This window comes from Tachyglossus aculeatus, chromosome 16 (assembly GCF_015852505.1).
Source record: "Tachyglossus aculeatus isolate mTacAcu1 chromosome 16, mTacAcu1.pri, whole genome shotgun sequence".
NCBI lineage: Eukaryota > Metazoa > Chordata > Mammalia > Monotremata > Tachyglossidae > Tachyglossus > Tachyglossus aculeatus.
In genome coordinates this window covers 13,365,179-13,384,471 of record NC_052081.1, presented here as the reverse complement: position 1 = coordinate 13,384,471, position 19,293 = coordinate 13,365,179, and the positions used below count along the sequence as shown (strand labels likewise).

The 19,293-nt window shown below is 46.1% G+C and overlaps 1 protein-coding gene across 2 annotated transcripts in view; it reads right to left on the bottom strand.

The window, feature by feature from the left end:
* Nucleotides 1-18,917, bottom strand: part of C16H1orf21 (chromosome 16 C1orf21 homolog) — a 165,334-nt gene extending 146,417 nt beyond the window's left edge. Inside the window, exon 1 of one of the 2 annotated variants that reach the window (XM_038757694.1) lies at nucleotides 18,830-18,917. The gene's annotated coding sequence lies outside the window, so the exon portion shown is untranslated. The remainder of the gene's footprint in view (nucleotides 1-18,829) is intronic. The other variant, XM_038757692.1, reaches the window with a different exon arrangement.
* Between the last annotated feature and the right edge of the window lie 376 nt (nucleotides 18,918-19,293).

Genomic DNA, 19,293 nt, shown 5'->3' with positions numbered 1-19,293 from the left:
TATATGGAAACCAGTCTAGCAGCCACAAATACTCCACTCTTTTTTGTTCCATTCAGGGGATGGTCCCCTTACTGCCCCCTGTCCAGGAAGAGAATCCTGAAAGGATTCCAAGGGAAAATTCCACCTTGCCCATTCCAATTCTCCAGCAACTCTGCCCTCTACGTCACCTGTGATGGCAATCTCTGATCCCAGCACTGAGCAGGTGGGAACTCCCTCCTACAATAGCAGGCCAACCCAAGGTGAATTGGCTTTGACCTTCTGGACCAAGATTCAGCATGCCCTCATTAAGGCAATAACAAGTCTTATTTCTATAGGCGATAGTTTGATCTTGGGGAAAAGCAAAAATATCCCAAATCCTAACTTCAAGATGGAGCAGCCTCAAAACAAAGCACCAATCTACTCTGAATAAGAGCAGAGCTCTCTTATAAATGGAAACAGTTTTGTTTTTCTAAATTGCTGAAAGGACAGAAAGTAACTTGTGTTCTTACCAAAATGAACCCCAAACACAACAAAATAAATAAATAAATGTATTACTGGGCCTCCGTGCAAGTTTATTCAACAAACCAGGATTTCAGGTTTCTCGGATATCTGTTCGGGTGCCACACCTGGATTTTACAATCCCAAATGACGGCTTCTGTGTAGCTTGTGGTGTACACTAAGGTCCTAATCAAGTTCTGGGAGAGGCTGACCAGAGGTCACATTTTACTCCAGTGCTCCACCCATCTAAACATTACTAATCATTCAACTGTCATTAATGAGGGCGATGTCAATCATTGTCTCCATTTTTTTTTACACAATGACCCTGGAGGGCTAGTGGCTTTCCTAAAATACACAGGAGCACCTGTGTATTCTCTCCCAGTGCTTACTATAATGCTGTGCACACAGGAAGCACTTAATAATAATAATGACGGCTTTTGTTAAGTGCTTACTATGTGCAATGCACTGTTCTAAGGACTGCGGGGGATACAAGGTAATCAGGTTGTCCCAGCTGGGGCTCACAGTCTTAATCCCCCTTTCACAGATGAGGTAACTGAGGTTCAGAGAAGTTAAGTGACTTGCCCAAGGTCACACAGCAGACATGTGGCAGAGCTGGGATTCGAACCCATGACCTCTGACTCCCAAGCCCGGGCTCTTTCCACTGAGCCACGCTACTTTAAATGCAGGAGAAAGGGTGAGAGCCAAGTCTGTAGGCTCATTCTGGGCAAGGAATGTGCCTGTTTATTGTTACTTTGTACTCTCCAAGCGCTTAGTACAGGGCTCTGCACACAGTAAGTGCTCAATAAATACAATCGAATGAATGACACAATATTCCCTATTTCCCAAGACCTTCTCCAAGGGGGAAAGAGGCCCACAGAAGAGGCCATGCCTAAACCCAAGGGCCTGTGTTTTTGATAAATGGAGAATGAAATGGGAAACAACAAAAAACTAAATAAAACACTCTTCCAACACTATTCATGTGTAGTTGACCAGCATGATTAGGCTTTGCCATTATTAGCAAAGGTATCTAGCTGGATGCAGAAATGTAAACATAATGTTTTTAAAAGGGATTCTTTCAGGCCCCAGCTGTTTTGTAAGCAATGCAAGGATCTGGAGATTTTTGAAGTTATAAAAAGTTCAACTCTGATGGGGTCATTGCCTAAAGATACACTCAGAAGCATTTCCGGAAACACAAGTCGGGATGGAAACTATGGCTCCCAACTGGTCCCGTTCCCTGTCCAGACACCACTCGATCGTAAATAAGTTCATTCCCAGTATGTGCTTCCTTTCTACAGAAAGTACTCCCAGATCTCGAATCTGAGAGAATGCTAATTTGATTCCAGTAATCAAAGCAATGCATTTTTAAACAAGATAGTGCCATGAGGCACATTTGCTAGACAGCAATTTAACAAGACTAGGTGCTTTATATCTGCGATATTAAACAAATATATTTTCTACCGTGCCTATTTTCCTTTTTCCAGAACCCTCCCTGTCTCATTTACTATTTGTCTACATTGCTTTTCTTGCTCTGTCCTATTCTGCTTTAGGCTTCCTTTCTCGTGTCCTTTTCAAAATTTATTTGATGTCTTGTAGTTCTCTTCTGCCTGCAGATCTTGTGCAATGTGGATTCACGTACGCCTGGTTCTCCTACAATGAGTGGGCTGCGTTGTCGCAAAAGATCACACTCCTGTACTCTCTGTGTTGGACATCATGAGCACATCCCTAGTACTAAAATGTAAACATTTGCTGTGGCAGAACTGAATGTTCTGGAAAAATAAAAGTAAACCAACTGGTGAGGTTGTTTAAATGATAATCAAATATCAGTCAAGTTAAGAGGATAAACTACATATGCTCCTTGTGGGCAGGGTCGGTGTCTAGTGCTTATATGAAACTTTCCCTAACACTCAGAACATTGCAATGCTCCTTGTGGGTGATGAATAAATGCCTGTATCACTAAATACCAGAACACCGAAAATTCACATTTACACTGTCAGTTTAGGACCAGTCAAATAGGCTAATCAACTCACTGCCAAGTTTACTATGTCCACGGGCCAAAGAACTAACTACCAGCAAGGCTGCAAACATGAACCCAAATAACCCTGGGCTAACTGCTGTCCAGAGGCAGCATGACCCAGTGGTTAGAGCCCTGAACCAATTGGGCAATCCAAATTCTAAACACAACTGTGCCTCTGATGGTGAAACCTTGGAAGAGTCACTTTTCACCATTTTACTGATGGAAGGACATGAGTTGAGAGAGGCTATTATCTCAGCGGCTCCCTGCTTTCCCTCCTTCTCCCCACCAACATCCTAGCCACACTTGACCAAGGTGAAGGAGTAAAACAAGTAGAAACAGGGCGGCCTACAAGAAAAAAAAAAAACACGTGCCTGGGAGTCAGAGGACCTGAGTTCTAAACCTGGCTCTGCCACTTTTCTGCTGTGTGACCTTAACCATGTCACTTCTCTGTGCCTCAGTTACCTCATCCGTAAAATGGGGATTACAAGTGTGAGCCCCATATGGGACAGGGACTGTGTACAACCATTATTATTATAAATTGTTAATCGTAGTTATTGAGCACTTACTGTGTGCAAAGCACGATACTAAGCGCTTGGGAGAGTAAAATATAACAGACACATTCCCTGCCCACAATGAGCTCACGATCTAGAGTTGGTAGACACATTCCCTGTCCACAAGCTCACAGTCTAGAGGGGGAAGGACTGAAGTCTCAGGGAACTGCCCGGATTTCTGGTGGATCGTCCTACAGGCAACATTCTTCGGAAAAGTATCTGAAAATCTGTTTTAGTAAGGTTGGAGCCATCTATGATGTATGAGTTATTATAAGATGAAATTATCGGGCTGAGATTCCCACTTTGCCCGAGAAATTTCAGTTCTGTGCACTTGCCAGAAATTAAATAAGCAAGCAAGCCTCAGTTACCCTTTTGTTATGCATGGACTTCATCAGACTGGCTTGGGAGAGAATAGGCTATGAAACCTGACCAGGCTCACAAATGGTTTGGTTAGGCTCCTTTACCAACCTGTATAATCTTCACCTTAATACATTAGCCTTATTTCTTTAACAATTATGTGGCGACACAGTTTCTCAGTACTTTATAAGGTTTCTTTACTTCTCACCACTACTTCAATATTCCTGACAGCTCTGCTATTACTGAACTCCCAACTAAAACAACAGAGCAGCGAAGGGCCAGATAGGATCACCTTCCCAAACAATCCATCAGTAGGATTTATTCGACACCTCCAGAGTACAGAACACTGTACTAAGCCCTAAGATAAGTACAACAGATGTAAGAGAGTCACAAACAAGAAGAATTAGGGCCCATGAGTCCCTTCACCCTAATAAGTACGAGTAACCGCCTAGCTAAGCCACAGACCTTGGCTCCTTCCAATCACATTATATTTATTGAGCGCTTACTGTGTTTAGAGTACTCTTCTAAGCGCTTGGGAGAGTACAATAAAATATTTGTACTTCCCATAGCATTCATTCACAAAACTTCAATACAAGTGTGCAACCGCCGGAAATGAAAAATAGCACAAGGGTGATCATGATCATCAATGAAATAAGTATTTTTAACATGTCCTGCTTCTCAAACTGAACATTTTTTTAAAGCACATAATTTACAAACCATCTGTCTTCTCACCTCCCTACCCTCCAATGCCCAACAGTTCGATTTACTGGGGATCAGACAAACTCCAACAGTAAAAGCACTCTGTTCTCATGAATCATTCCCCAAGGTAAGTAGGTTTAGAATACTTTTCAAAATAATCAAGGCAGTTTTATATAAAGAGTATTTTCTAATTCTGGGCAAGAATCTGTAGGTGTCACTGAACAGAACTGAACATTGTTTTGAATTTTATCATTTGATTAACTGTTATCTCTACTGCATTAATTACATTTGCCAAGTTTCTTGCTCCATAAAGGGAAAGTTCAGGGCAGCATATGAACCCGAGCTGAGGAGCTCTCTGAAGCACCTCAGTCAACCAAACAACAGTAGTTACTGAGTACTTACTCTGCACAGAGAACTATAGTAAGTGTATGGGAAAGTACTACAGTCGGTCAAACAATCAATGGTATTTATTGAGTGCTTAGTATTTGCAAAGCACTGTTCTAAGCGCTCCAAAGAATGTGATACAGAGTTAGCAGACCCGTTCCCTATCCCAACAAGCTTGCAGTCTAGAAGAGGAGACAAACATTTATGGATGGATGAGGCAGAAGGGAGAGGGAGCTGGGGAAAAGGCGGCTTAATCTGGGAAGGCCTCTATAAAGTGAGTAGATGTGATTCCTGTCCTCGAGGAGCAGTCGTGCATTTTCTACCACCGAAGATGCCCAAAGTTGGAGTGATTGGCTTCATGGGGAGGAGGAAAGTGGGGTGTGGTGGTGGGGAAAGGAGAGCCTCGACCTTTCACAACATTGCAGTCTTTAGCTTTGGCTCTCCTGAGCAGTGTGTGCCTCATCTCCTGGCAGTTGATGATGACTGAGTCTCTCTCGAGCACGCTATGCCTGATGAACCTGCATGACAGACCTGATTATCAGTCTAATTGTTTGCACAGCTCTACTCACACAGGCTCTCTCATCCCCAGTCACATACCCAGTCCCCTCTAAGGGGCCCAGAATGCCATGGGTGGGCAGGGGAACAGCACAATGCCAGGTGCCCTCGAATGCCTTTCACACGCCTAGTGGCTAGAGCACAGGTTTGGGAGTCAGAAAGACCTGGGTTCTAATCACAGCTCTGCCACTTGTTTGCTGTGTGACCTTGGACAAGTCACTTCACTTCTCTGGGCTTCAGTTACCTCATCTGTAAAATGGGGATTAAGACTGTGAGCCCTATGTGGGACATGGACTATGTCCAACCTGATGAGCTTGAATACACCCCAGCGCTTAGACCAGTGCCCGGCACAAAGTGCTAAACAAATACCATTAAGAAAAAAAAGTTTCAAAACCTGTTGAAAAAGGAAAATGCCAAGTGACATTCATTTCAATGGCAGGTAGCGTTGTGTGGCAATATCTCTGGCCTCCCACCTGGGGATCCACAAGTATCGTCATCATGGAAGCAGCCCTGAGACACAAATGGCAACACTAGAAAATGGTACCTCAGCTGGACTCGACGGAAGGAAGCAGCCAGCATATGCAAAAGGAAAATCAGATCTGCTAAAGAAAGCCTCATCTTGTTGCTTGCAAGAAACAAAGGGAATCAAACAACCACTTTCAGATGACTAAGCATTGGAGATGGATAAAGAACAATGCTGTGTCTATTCAATGGAACTGAAAGCTCTCAAATCACTGAAAAGCAAGAGGCATCACGTTTTCCTAACTAGCCTTCCTAATAAAGTTCAGCTGTAATCTAACCCCAAGAGCAAGCAATATTGGGAGGGAGGTAGTAGAAGTGGGAGAGAAGAGAGCTGGAAAGCACACATAAATAAGGGGGCACCAAAACTGAGGTTTCTAAAATGGATCAGATGTGTTCAAATGCTGCAGACCCCACAACACACTTATTGTGATATGTCCTCTCAAAACTCTCTCTCTCCCTCTCTAATAAAGACTCAGGGCTACTGTGGGTGGGAAAGGACCGTGGAACTTTTCCATGATAAGGACAGAATTTGTGAGCCTCTAGTTCTCAAGGCACAGCCCATCCTGAGATAACTGCACATACACATTCTCAAGAGGTCCTTATCCCTTAAAAAAGCCTTTGTTCATGGGTAGGTTCAAATACCATACTGAAACAGAAGCCGGGCATTAATCATCTAAAAAAGCCAATTAGGCGGTCATTGCCTCTAAACAGGAAACGGAAAGGCTGGACTTCTTTCGATTTCTTTTCTCTGAAACATAAACAAACTGAATGTTTAATTCCAGAGTCTGAATCCCTCCACTGAAAGCCCCAATGCCAGTGGTGATCCCTTCCTCTTTATCAGCACCTAAACACCGTCCCTGCTGTGTTGCTATACATTTACCATTCGAAGGAACTTGAGCCATTTCAAATTCGGCATCGTGCCATCGCTAGCCATTTGGGGCCCTTGTTCTAAGAGCAACAACCCATTTCTAGCTGCCGCCGGCCAGACATATCTGCTGTAGCAACCGGCTATCCACACCTGTGCCACGTCATAGTACGCTTCGCTTCCTTATTTCTTTAAAAGGTTTTTTCTATCGGCCTTGCGGTCTCCCCACATCAATTCACCAGAGCTGTTTAGGCACCCTGCTCTCATCTATTCTCTTCAACCTACTCCGCCGGCCAGAGCACACTGTGATGAGTAGAGCTTTGAAGTTGGCTGACTTTGAGACTTCACTGTTTGTGATCCCGCCTTGTCATCCAGTGTTGAGTGTGGCCCTATCGGGACTGCTCTAAAAACTAGATGCAGTGTGTCTGTGGCAAATCCACGTCTTGTTCGATCCAAGTCTTGGTCACAGAGAAAACTGGACACTAAAACTGTCCTATACAGAGCGGATTTGATTTGAAGATCATGCTTTTGGTCACCCAAATAGGCATGCTGGCTTCCTCGCTTAGTTCCCAAACTTCCTATCTCTTCTTGAATTGATGATGGGCTGCATAGATAGCAGAACTCAGGGGTGTTATGGCGATCATCTCTGCACACCAATAACTCTGTGCACCTCAGTAACATGCACAGCTTGCTGGATATCTTCAGATTAATTATCTGGTGCTCTGTTGATTCTGGAAAACGGTTCTTAATGATCTGCATGTGTGTGCTTTGAATGCACAGTCATCAGTAAGAAGGAGCTCCTGCATGATCAATTCAAGGACTTTTAATGATGTGCTCAGCCTGCTGAGTGGGAAGAGGTTACCAGAGGACCAGAATTAGAGGCTAATCACAGCTTCCAGATTCTTCTCCGGTTCTTCTTTGGTGATGGAGAAAGAATCACATACCATGGGAAAGGCCAAGTATGTCCTTGTACTCTCCACAGCATTTGGAACAACAATTGTACTTCCCAAGCACTTAGTATAGTGCTCTGCACACAGTAAGCGCTCGATAAATACGATTGATTGATTACACCAATGTAAATGGTTAAAACTATTTGTGAAGATGGATGAGCAGGGCACCTTCAATTACGACAAGGCCAGCCCCATCGTCGTGAGAAGTCAGAAGGGCCTGGGTTCTACTCCCAGCTCCGTTACCTGTTTGCTGTGTGACCTTGAGCAAGGCACTTCACTTCTCTGTGTCTCAGATACCTCACCTGTAAAATGGGTATTAAGATGGGGAGCCCCATGTGGGACATGGACTGTGCCCGACCTGATTAGCTTGAATCTACCCCAGCGCTTAGTATACTGCCTGGCACATAGTAAGTGCTTAACAGTTACCATTAAAATAAAAGCCTAGAACAAAGGAAGAATTTGGACTGGGCTTTGCCAAAGTAGAGCCTTCGCATCAGGGGGCTGAGTCCCATCAAATTCATTCATTCAATCCTATTTACTGAGTGCTTACTGTGTGCAGAGCACTGTACTATGCGCTTGGGAAGTACAAGTTGGCAACATTTAGAGACGGTCCCTACCCAACAGCAGGCTCACAGTCTAGAAGGGGGAGACAGACAATGAAACAAAACATATTAACAAAATAAAATAAATAGAATAGTAAATATGTACAAGTAAAATAGAGTAATAAATCTGTGCAAACATATATATAGGTGTTGTGGGGAGGGGAAAGAGGTAGGGTGCGGGGGATGGGGAGGGGGAGAGGAATCAGTCTGGGAAGGCCTCCTGGAGGAGGTGAGCTCTCAGTAGGGTTTTGAAGGAAGAGAGCTAGCTTGGCAGATGTACGGAGGGAGGGCATTCCAGGCCAGGGGGAGGACATGGGCCGGGGGTCGACGGCGGGACAGGCGAGAACGAGGCACAGTGAGGAGGTTAGCGGCAGAGGATCGGAGGGTGCGGGATGGGCTGTAGAGGGAAAGAAGGGAGGTGAGGTAGGAGGAGAACCCACTGTCTCTAGCCCTGGGACCAGAAGGACCAGAGTTGGGATAGAAAGACTCCTACCTCCTTCCAACTTTAAACATTCCCCATCATCTCTCTCTCCCTCTCCTCCACCCATTCCAGTGATAATGGGAGAGGAGTTCTCCATCATTCACTCCAAAGCAATGTAACCTATTGGAAAGAACACAAGCCTAGGGGTCAAAGGACCTCTAATCCCTGCTATGCCACGTTCCTGCTCTGTGACCACAGGCAAGTCATTTCAGTTTTCTGTGCCTCAGTTTCCTCATCTGTAAAATCGTAATCAAATATCTGTCCTCCCTCCCCCTTAGGTTGTGAGAGTCAAGAGAGGCAGGGCCTCTGTCCAACCTGATTGTCTTGTATGTACCCCGATGCTTAGTACGGTGCTTGGCATATAGTGAGCACTTAAACACCACTTAGTACAGTGCTCTGCACATAGTAAGCACTCAGTAAATACCACTGATGAGGAGGGGGACAAGGACCTGACACTAGAGCCCCAGCATTTCTCCAAGGGCAAATTGGGTTTACTTAGGATTTGAGCAACATCTCAGGGTAGTCAAACGAATTATGTAATTAGCAGAGCCCAGGTTCTAATCAACACACTTTCCCACTAGTAACGAACCTCTAGAACATCCACCTGAGACAAGTTTCTAAGCCGCATCACGGGTGGGAACAAAGAGGTCTACTGCTCGGTAAGGACCCCCACAGGCTTCATCTCCACCAATGTGACAGGGAGTCACCCACATAGTGGACTCCCTGGGTCCAGGGCACCTGGACCTTTCTTCCTCATCCCCACAGTCCAGCCTGCACCTCCTTAATAATAATAATAATAATAATATTGATAATAATAATTATAGTATTTGTTAAGCACTTACTATGTGTTAAACACTGTTCTAAGTGCTGGGGTAGATACAGGGTAGTCAGATTGCCCCATGTGGGGCTCACATTTTAATCCCCATTTTCCAGTTGAGGTAACTGGCACAGAGCAGTTAAGTGACTTGCCCAAGGTCACACAGCAGACAATTGGCAGAGGCACTATTAGAACCCACATCCTCTGACTCCCAAGCCCATGCTCTTTCCACTAGACCACGCTGCTTCTCTGAGTCTCCCTGGGGATCTGGAATCACTTCTTGGATGCAGAGGTCTTCTCTTGGCCATCTGGTACAGAGCCCGGTACATGAAGGGGAACCACTCCAGTGGAACCCTCTGGGGTTCCTGGAGTCAATCTGACACTGCCTTTCTAACCATCACTCTACAAATAAGGCAAACCTTCTGAAAAACTATCATCAAAATGGGAAATACTAACTCTGTTGTACTGTCCCAAGTACTTGGTATAATGCTCTGCAGCGTAAGCACTCAAATGCCACTGGCTGATTGAAACCAGAGAAGGATCCTCCCACTGTAATTCACTTAGATGTTAAAATAGGCACTAAACTCCACATTTCTGGGGAGGGACAGTTTGTTTTTCCTTAGAAAGGCCCCTTCCCTGGGACTGTTTATCCTTTTCTGGTTTTTTTTTGTTGGGGGCTTTTTTGTTGTTGTTTTTGTTTTTTAATTTTAAGAGCTCTTGCAAATTATGTCCACAACTAGCTTTCTGGCAGAAGCGCTAGGCAGAATGGCTCAAGTCACTCTTGGAATTTGCACGATTTCATTTAGGGCTAGAAGAGGAAACTGAAGAGGATCTCCAAAGTTCCCTCAATTTTAAATGCCATGAATCTTTCCACTGATGAAAGACTCATTCATAGCATAGCATTGCACATGCAGCATCTAAGGAATTTGAAGGTGAAACATGGAATTAAAGAGTTAGGCTCCTTTGTAAACCTTCCTTGCTGAAAGTGAAGACTTTAAGGGCAACTCTGATAGCTTGTGCTATCCTGAGGGCGACACATTCACTTGCACTTATTTTTCCTCGTGCAATTGCTCTTTGTGGAGATGACCTGTTAGAAAACCACACTCACTCTTTTAGTAGAACTGCAGCTGGTTTTTTATGGGCCTTGAAACTGAAATTAGTTCTCTAGGCATAGCATAGGCATAACAACAACACCCACCCCACCCCCCAAAATAAAAAAATAAACAAGCTGCAGACTGACAAAAAGAGAGAAAATTCTCACAAAGCCACCAAAACCTCTGAGCTTTGGAATTATAGAGTTCTTTCTTTCGGACGGCCCAAAAGACCCAATAATGTAGGCTTTGTACAGTGCTTGGCCACAATAAGCGCTTAACAAATACCATTATTATTATAACTTGCGTTGCAGTCAACCTGAAAGGAGCAGGTTCACTCAAACGTCAAACAGAGCACATTTGTAGTGAGTCCATGGGTCTGTGTCAGTTTCGCTAGAACACTGGCTGCATCGAGACTGGACCATGTGGACTCCAAACCGGAGAGATCACCGGAGGAGTTTGGGCCTTCTTGTCTGAGGAATTTGCTTAGTGCAGGTGAGCCCTTTCAATCACAACACTGCCCCATGATCTTATGACAGCCTCACTGAAAGCCTAGGAAAGTAGTAAATACCACAACAAGACAAAAATTAGGTCAGTTCAAGGTAGGGTGACGCTTAACCAAGCCTCCTGCTTAAGGGGAAAAAGAAAATGAGGTAACGAGAATGACAATGTGTACCATACGAATTTAATAACCCTGACGGATTACTATATTCATCAAGTAGCTTCTAGCATTCGGTCAACCATTTGAATTATTTTGTTATGCAAAGCTCTTTTTTAAAAAGCATTAAGACATTTATCTATTGCCCAAAGGGGACAGGGAGAGGTAAGAGATGGGAAGAGGCAAGACCTCTCCAAAAGAGAATATCCTAGTTGTTAGTAAAACCTACAAATAACTTTGAAAAGCACCAGCTTTGAAAGACAAAATCAAGGCACCCAAACTGTAAACTCATTGGTAACAGTGGAATAGTAAAACAAATTTTAAACACGATCTTGGGGAGAGATGTTGATAGTTCAGACCTGTTACCTTACCTGTTATGTCTACTATTCCACAATGGACATTTCAACAAACTCCAATCGTGTATACAATAACAGTCTATCTTAGGCACAATAATGGTATTGTGGTATGAATTACCAGGCAAAGGTACTAGAAATTAAGCCAATATTTCAGGCTGGAACTAAGCCATTTTACAGACAGTTTGATAGTTATCACAATAGCTACAGGAACTTAAAGGAACAGAGGGAGGAGTTTTCAAGTTAAGTTTCAAACAAAGAGGTAGCAAGAAGGAAGAATTTCTCTGCCCCATATTAACAACAGATCCAACTTGGGAATTTATTTTTTCAATTTTTCTAGAAAAATAACACCTTAGCACTTTGGGGAGGCAGCATGGCCTACTGGAAAGAACAATGGCCTGGGATTCAGAGGACCTGGGTCCTAACAGCAGCTCTGCCAGTTGCCTCGTGTGACCTTAGGCAAAATCACTTTACTTCTTTGCTGTGCCTCTGTTTCTTGAACTGTAAAATGGGGATTCACAACCTGTTCTCCTTCCTACTTTGTCTGTGAGCGCCCTGTGAGGCAGGGACAGCGGCATCAGACCTGATTAACCTATCTATTCTAGCGCTCATGACAGGACTTGACCCATAGTAAGTGCTTAACAAATGCCGTAAAACAAATACTTGGTTAATTGTTCCTCGCACTTCACTTCAGAGGACACAGGCTTTATACCTAGGGTATCCTAAAAGCCATAAAGCAACAGTTTTTGTTGAGTCTTAACTGCTCCTGACAGAACTACACAACCGAAGCATATCATGCTGTGTCTTGTTGAAACTATAACCAGACAATTACAGTACAGAACACAGACACTCAAACCGAATGATTGCCTGTGTTAAAAAAAAAATCAAATTGTAATTTACATGGCACTTGAGATAAGAATTAAGATCTCTTAAAGTCAGACCTGTCACAATTTGCAAAGTTCTACTAGAACAATTTCCCTCCTCCCCAGCACAGTCTACCATTTCTGAGGCACACTGATTTTTCCTGTTTTAATAATCTTCCTCAAGCTGGATTTTTCTTGGAATGGATCTTTAATGGAAGATGGTAAAAGCATGAGGAAAATCGTTTGGTGTTTACTCAGCACACCTGCATCAAGTAGCAAAAAACAAAACAATTATGAATACCTTGAGAGTAGTTAGTTCTAGAAAACTACCACAACCCTGAAACAAGAACGATCAGGGCCAGGATCACTTCCACAAAACTACCAGCAGCCCAACCGACAACACTGCATTCATTTGAAATCAACGAATTAAACACCAAGCTCCAACAACACATTTCCCATAGGATACATCGAGCACCATCGGACTCAAAAGGCAAATGTCTGAAAACCATTTGACTTGTGCTGACCTTAGTATCAGTAAGTTCTGTGCAGCCCCAGTAACTCAAAAGTGGGAGGAGGAATGCCCAGTAAATTAAAACCACCATTTGCAGTTTTACCCTAGGAAGTTGGGGAAGAAGCTAAATAGTCTGAACAGTAAGCCGAAGGCACTTTCTTCTTCAGGTGGCTAGAATCACCGGACTGATGACTGCCATATGACCAACCTGGGATACTCTTGGCGACTCTGGACATTTCACCTGATACACTTGAATCTGTTCCCTTTGGCCACTTGGTGACCCCCCCTTCCTCAGCCTCACAGCACTTATGTTTTATTATTATTATTAAGTGCCGTCAAGTCATTTCCGATTCACAGTGACTCCATGGATATACTTTCTCCAGAACGTCCTGCCCTCTGTCATAATTCGCAACCTTTCTAACGGTTCTTCCGTTATGGCTGTTAATGGTTTCTACCCATCTAGCTGCTGGTCTGCCTCTTCCCCGTTTTCCCTGTACTTCTCCTAGCATTAGTGTCTGCTCCAGAGAATTAATCCTCCTGATTATGCGTCCAAAATATGCTAATCTAAGTCGAGTCATTTGGCCTGCCAAAGACCACTTTGGAGAAGCAATGTGGCTCAATGGAAAGAGCACGGGCTTTGGAGTCAGAGTTTGTGGGTTCAAATCCTGGCTCCGCCGATTGTCAGCTATGTGACTTTGGGCACTTCACTTAACTTCTCTGTGCCTCAGTTACCTCATCTGTAAAATGGGGATAAAGACTGTGAGCCCCCCGTGGGACAACCTGATCACCCTGTAATCTCCCCAGTGCTTAGAACAGTGCTTTGCACATAGTAATTGCTTAATAAATGCCATTATTATTAATTTGCTCCAAAATCCATTTATTTGTTTTTCAGGCAGTCCATGGTATTCGCTGCACTTATGTACATATCTGTAATGTATTTATGTATATCAATGACTGTTTCCCCCCTAGACTGTAAACTCACTGTGGGTAGGGAACATACCTACTGATTCTGTTGTATTTTCCCAAGTGCTTAGTTCAGTGCTCTGCACCCAATAGCTCAATAAATAATAATAATAATAATAATGATAGCATTTATTAAGCGCTTACTATGTGCAAAGCACTGTTCTAGATTGATGCAGAAAACAGTAAACCATTCACTTAGTCTCAAAGTTGTGAGCCATAAGGGGTATGCAAGCTTGTATATGAAGGAAAGGTTCATTTCCAAGTGCAATTCATGGCGATGGATCCAAATTTGCTACCTTCTAGGTCTGGGACCTGTCTGCTGATGATTCCTGAGGCTATGGGCAACCACAGTGCAAGAGGTAATGAGGTAACAGTCTCTTCCCAGAAGGTGGAATTCCCTACCTCCTGCTAACAGATGCCTCAAAACCCACTTCATGGAGCAGTTACCAGGGGGCTCAGACATTTATCTACTACTCGATACAGTATGCTTAAGGATGGCCAGAGGACCAGGGCTAAGGGGCTTTATGTTGTAACAGTAAAGTAATAATGTAATTATGATATTCTGTGTTGCAGACATAAAAACACTTCATCTGTGTTTGACACGTATACAGAGCTCCGTTTCACGGCAAATGCAGCGACTTGGACGGGTGATGGTCTTTAAAAAGTGATGGTTCTCTATGCAACAGTAGAAACAATGCCTTTCTGGTTTAATACGCCTGATCCACCAGGGAGCTGAGCGCCAAATGTTACATTTCATAAGTCAAACTGGCAGTGAGAACTGTCCCAAATCATATATGCTATACCATACTTCTAATGTAGTTACATACATTATAGTGATCCTGTAGCAACCATCTTATATTTTTGGAACATTTCTCTCAGGAGTTGGTGACTTCAGAATAGCAACAAATTAATCCATGCCACATCCATGTCATATCAGGGACCGTCCAGGGTGGCGAGAGGGCAGGATGAGAGAGCTGAAGGTAGAGGGGGAGAATTTCTTGGCCCCCTCTTTCCTCCCATGCCCAGATTTTTTTTTTTCCAGACCCGAGTGGCTGCTTGGTTTAAGTCCTTAGACCCAGGTCTTTCGACTCCCATCCAGTGTCCCTGAACTAAACCATGCCGCCTTTCTTCTGCTCTGGAGGCTGTTTACTTAGCCTTTTGCCTGAATAGCATAGTAGACTGCACTGTTTGGAGGAGTTTTGATCACTCGCAATTTATTTGGGGCTTGTAAAATGCCCTCGGAGGGTCTAACCAATAAGCTACTATCTACACTGTGAGCCCGTTGTTGGGTAGGGACCGCCTCTAAATGTTGCCGACTTGTACTTACTTGCACTTAGTACAGTGCTCTGCACACAGTAAGTGCTCAATAAATATGATTGAATGAATAAAGGCACTAATAAAACCGGGCGATCCAGCTCTGGTCTAGCAGATGAAGGTAAACAAGAGTCACTGCCATTAGCGAAAATAGGCAATTACATCATGATGATGATGGAATTTATTAAGCACTATGTGCAAAGCACTGTTCTAAGTGCTGGAGAGGTTACAAGGTGATCAGGTTGTCCCACAGGGGGCTCACAGTCTTAATCTCCATTTTACAGATGAGGTAACTGAGGCACGGAGAAGTGACTTGCCTAAAGTCACACAGCTGACAATTGGAGGAGCTGGGATATTAACCCATGACTTCTGACTCCAAAGCCCATGCTCTTTAATAATAATAATAATAATGATGGTATTTGTTGAGTGCTCACTATGTGCAAAGCACTGCTCTAAGCCCTGGGGAGGTTACAAGGTGATCAGGTTGTCCCACCTCACAGTTTTAATCCCCATTTTATAGATGAGGTGACTGAGGCCCAGAGAAGTGTAGTGACTCACACATCTGACAGTTGGCAGAGGCAGAATTTGAACCCATGATCTCTGACTCCAAAGCCCGTGCTCTTTCCACTGAGCCACACTGCTTCTCTACATTACATCGTAGCCCCTACCCAGTTCTCACTTCGGGCAGATCCACCGTAACAGAGAGGTCCACAATTACAAGCGGCACGGATCAATCAATCAATCGTATTTATTGAGCGCTTACTGTGTGCAGAGCACTGTACTAAGCGCTTGGGAAGTACAAGTTGGCAACATATAGAGATAGTCCCTACACAACAGTGGGCTCACAGTCTAAAAGGGGGAGACAGAGACAGTCTAAAAGGGGGAGACAGAGAACAAAACCAAACATACTAACAACATAAAATAAATAGAATAGATATGTACAAGTAAAATAATAATAATAATAATAATAATAATACAATTGATTGCAGGTGGGGCCTGAAACCCAACACCTTGGCAGAAGGTGCGTCCCACCACTGTTTTCCTGGGCTGAAATAGTTGTCACGCTGCCAACCGGTCCTTTCCACCTCCTAGCTGAGCACTATATTCCTTGGTCTCAGTATGAGTGTCACCATCAGGGGCCAGGCTCCGACACAGCCGCTCTGCATTCTCCTCTCCAGCACGCCCAGACACCCACGTGAGATGGGAGGCATTGCATGGACCAACTAGAACCCACTGACAACAAATAATAATAATAATAATAATAATAATGGTATTTGTTAAGCGCTTACCATGTGCAAAGCACTGTTCTAAGCACTGGGGCGATACAAGGTGATCAGGTTGTCCCACGTGGGGCTCACAGTCTTCATCCCCCTTTTACAGATGAGGGAACTGAGGCCCAGAGAAGTGAAGTGACTTGCCCGAAGTCACACAGCTGACAAGTGGCGGAGCCGGGATTTGAACCCATGACCTCTGACTCCAAAGCCCAGGCTCTTTCCACTGAGCCACACTGCTTCTTTGACCCCAAGTTGCCACCACTCAGGATTTGGAAAAGACAGCGCATTTCATTCAATCGTATTTGAACGCTCACTGTGTGCAGCACTGTGAGAAGCAGCGTGGCTCAGTCGAAAGAGCCCGGGCTTGGGAGTCAGAGGCCATGGGTTCAAATCCCAGCTCCGCCACTTGTCAGCTGTGTGACTTTGGGCAAGTCACTTTCATTCATTCATTCATTCAATAGTATTTATTGAGTGCTTACTGTGTGCAGAGCACCATACTAAACGCTTGGGAAGTACAAATTGGCAACATATTCATTCATTCCTTTATTCAATTGTATTTATTGAGCGCTTACTGTGTGCAGAGCACTGTACTAAGCGCTTGGGAAGTGCAAGTTGGCAACATATAGAGACGGTCCCTACCCAACAACAGGCTCACAGTCTAGTAGCATGGCTCAGTGGAAAGAGCCCGGGCTTTGGAGCCAGAGGTCATGCGTTCAAAACCCAGCTCCGCCACTTGTCAGCTGTGTGACTTTGGGCAAGTCACTTCACTTCTCTGGGCCTCAGTTCCCTCATCTGTAAAATGGGGATGAAGACTGTGAGCCTCCCGCGGGCCAACCTGATCACCTTGTAACCTTCCCGGCGCTTAGAACAATGCTTTGCACATAGTAAGTGCTTAATAAATGCCATCATTATTATTAGTAGTAGTAAGTCACAGTCTAGTCACTTCTCTGTGCCTCAGTTACCTCATCTGTAACATGGGGATGAAGCCTGTGAGCCCCCCGTGGGACAACCTGATCACCATGTAATCTCCCCAGCGCTTAGAACAGGGCTTTGCACATAGTAAGCGCTTAATAAATGCCATCATTATTATTAGTAGTAGTAAGTCACAGTCTAGTCACTTCTCAGTGCCTCAGTGACCTCATCTGTAACATAGGGATGAAGACTGTGGGCCCCACGTGGGACAACCTGATCAGCCTGTGTCCTCCCCAGAGCTTAGAACAGTGCTTTGCATGTAGTAAGCTCTTAATAAATGCCATCATTATTATTAGTAATAGTAAGGCACAGTTTAGTCACTTCTTTGTGCCTCAGTCACCTCAACTGTAACATGGGGATGAAGACTGTGAGCCCCCCGTGGGTCAACCTGATCAGCCTGTATCCTCCCCAGAGCTTAGAACAGTGCTTTGCACGTAGTAAGCGCTTAACAAATGCCATCATTATCATTACCTGGGCCCCTTACACCTAGCCCCTCGACCTTGCCCCAAAGCCGACGGCCAACCCATCCAACCAACCCATCTTCTAGACTGTGAGCCCGCTGGGTAGGGACTGTCTATGTGTTGCCGACTTCTACTTCCCAAGCGCTTAGCACAGTGCTCTGCACACAGTAAGCGCTCAATAAATACGATTGATTGATTGATCCACGGAGACCACGGTTCTGATGGGGGATTCAATCAGTCGCATTTATGGAGCGCTTACTGTGCGCAGGACGCTGTACTAAGCGCTTGGGAAGGGATGTGAATGAATGGGAGGTCGGATCACCGAACCAACCGGCTCAGGCCTCGAAAGGAAAGAAGAGGAGGGGAAAGGCCCCACTGAGCGGCTGAACGGGGAGGTGAAGTCCGGCCTTGGGTCTGCTGTCCAGGCCGTCTCTTTCGGACACGAAAAACTCGCCAACGGGGGGCACTGAAACCGGACCCCCCCCCCCAACGTCATGGGTTCAAATCCCGGCTCCGCCAATCGTCAGCTGTGTGACTTCGGGCAAGCCACTTCACTTCTCTGGGCCTCAGTTCCCTCATCTGGAAAATGGGGATGAAGACTGGGAGCCTCCCGCGGGACAACCCGATCACCTCGCAACCTCCCCAGCGCTTAGAGAGGTGCTTCGCACGTACTAAGCGCTTAATGAATGCCATAAAAAAACAACGGGCAAAACTTCAGCCATCCCGAAGCTCACGCCATCCCGGGCTGCAAGCGGGAGGGGGAGAGGGCGGGTGGGCTCGGCTGAGGATTTTGCACCGATTTGTTTTTTTTAATCAGGCTTCAGGTGGCGAAGGACGGGGGCTGGGGGCGGAGAGGAGTCCAACCCCAAGCCCCCCGGGCCTCGATGAGGTGGGGGGGGGGGGACGGGGCCGGTCAGGGGCATCTCCCGGGCAGCCCGCCCCTTGTCTCCGGCCCGCGCCCACCCGCCTCTCCTGCCAGCAGCAGCAGCATTGGGGGCGGGGGCGGGGGCCCCCCCGCAGGCCTCTCTCCCGCCGACGGTCGGTCCCCGCGCCCCCTCCCTCCCTCCGCCAGGCTGCGGGTGACTTCACACTTACCGTGGGCGGTCGGGGGGCTGCAGGTTGCCGGCCTTCCCCCCCGCCCCCGCCCCCTTCTTCTCCTTCCTCCTCCTCCTCCTGTTCTCCCCGGCTGGGGGCCGGGGTCGGGGCCGGGGGTAGCCCCCCTCCCAGCAGGCGGGCGGCCCGCGCGGCACACCTCCCCAGCTCAAGCGGGCAGCGGCGGCGGCAGGAGGAGGAGGCGGCGGCGGGCTGGGTCGGCGGGCTCGGGCTCGGCGGCGGCGGCAGAGCCCAGCGTCCTCTCGTGGGAGTGGGCAGGGAGCGGGCGGGGGGGGGAGGAGCGGGGGGAGGAGGAGGAGGAGGAGGAGGAGGAAGAGGGAGGGTGAGGGGGGGCTCCTCCCCACGTCGGTCGCTCCGTCAGCGAGGCGAGGGCAGCCAGGCCCGTCCGCCCGCGGGGATGGGGGGGGGGGGGGGGGCCGGGGACAACACGGGAGCCGCGGGGCCGC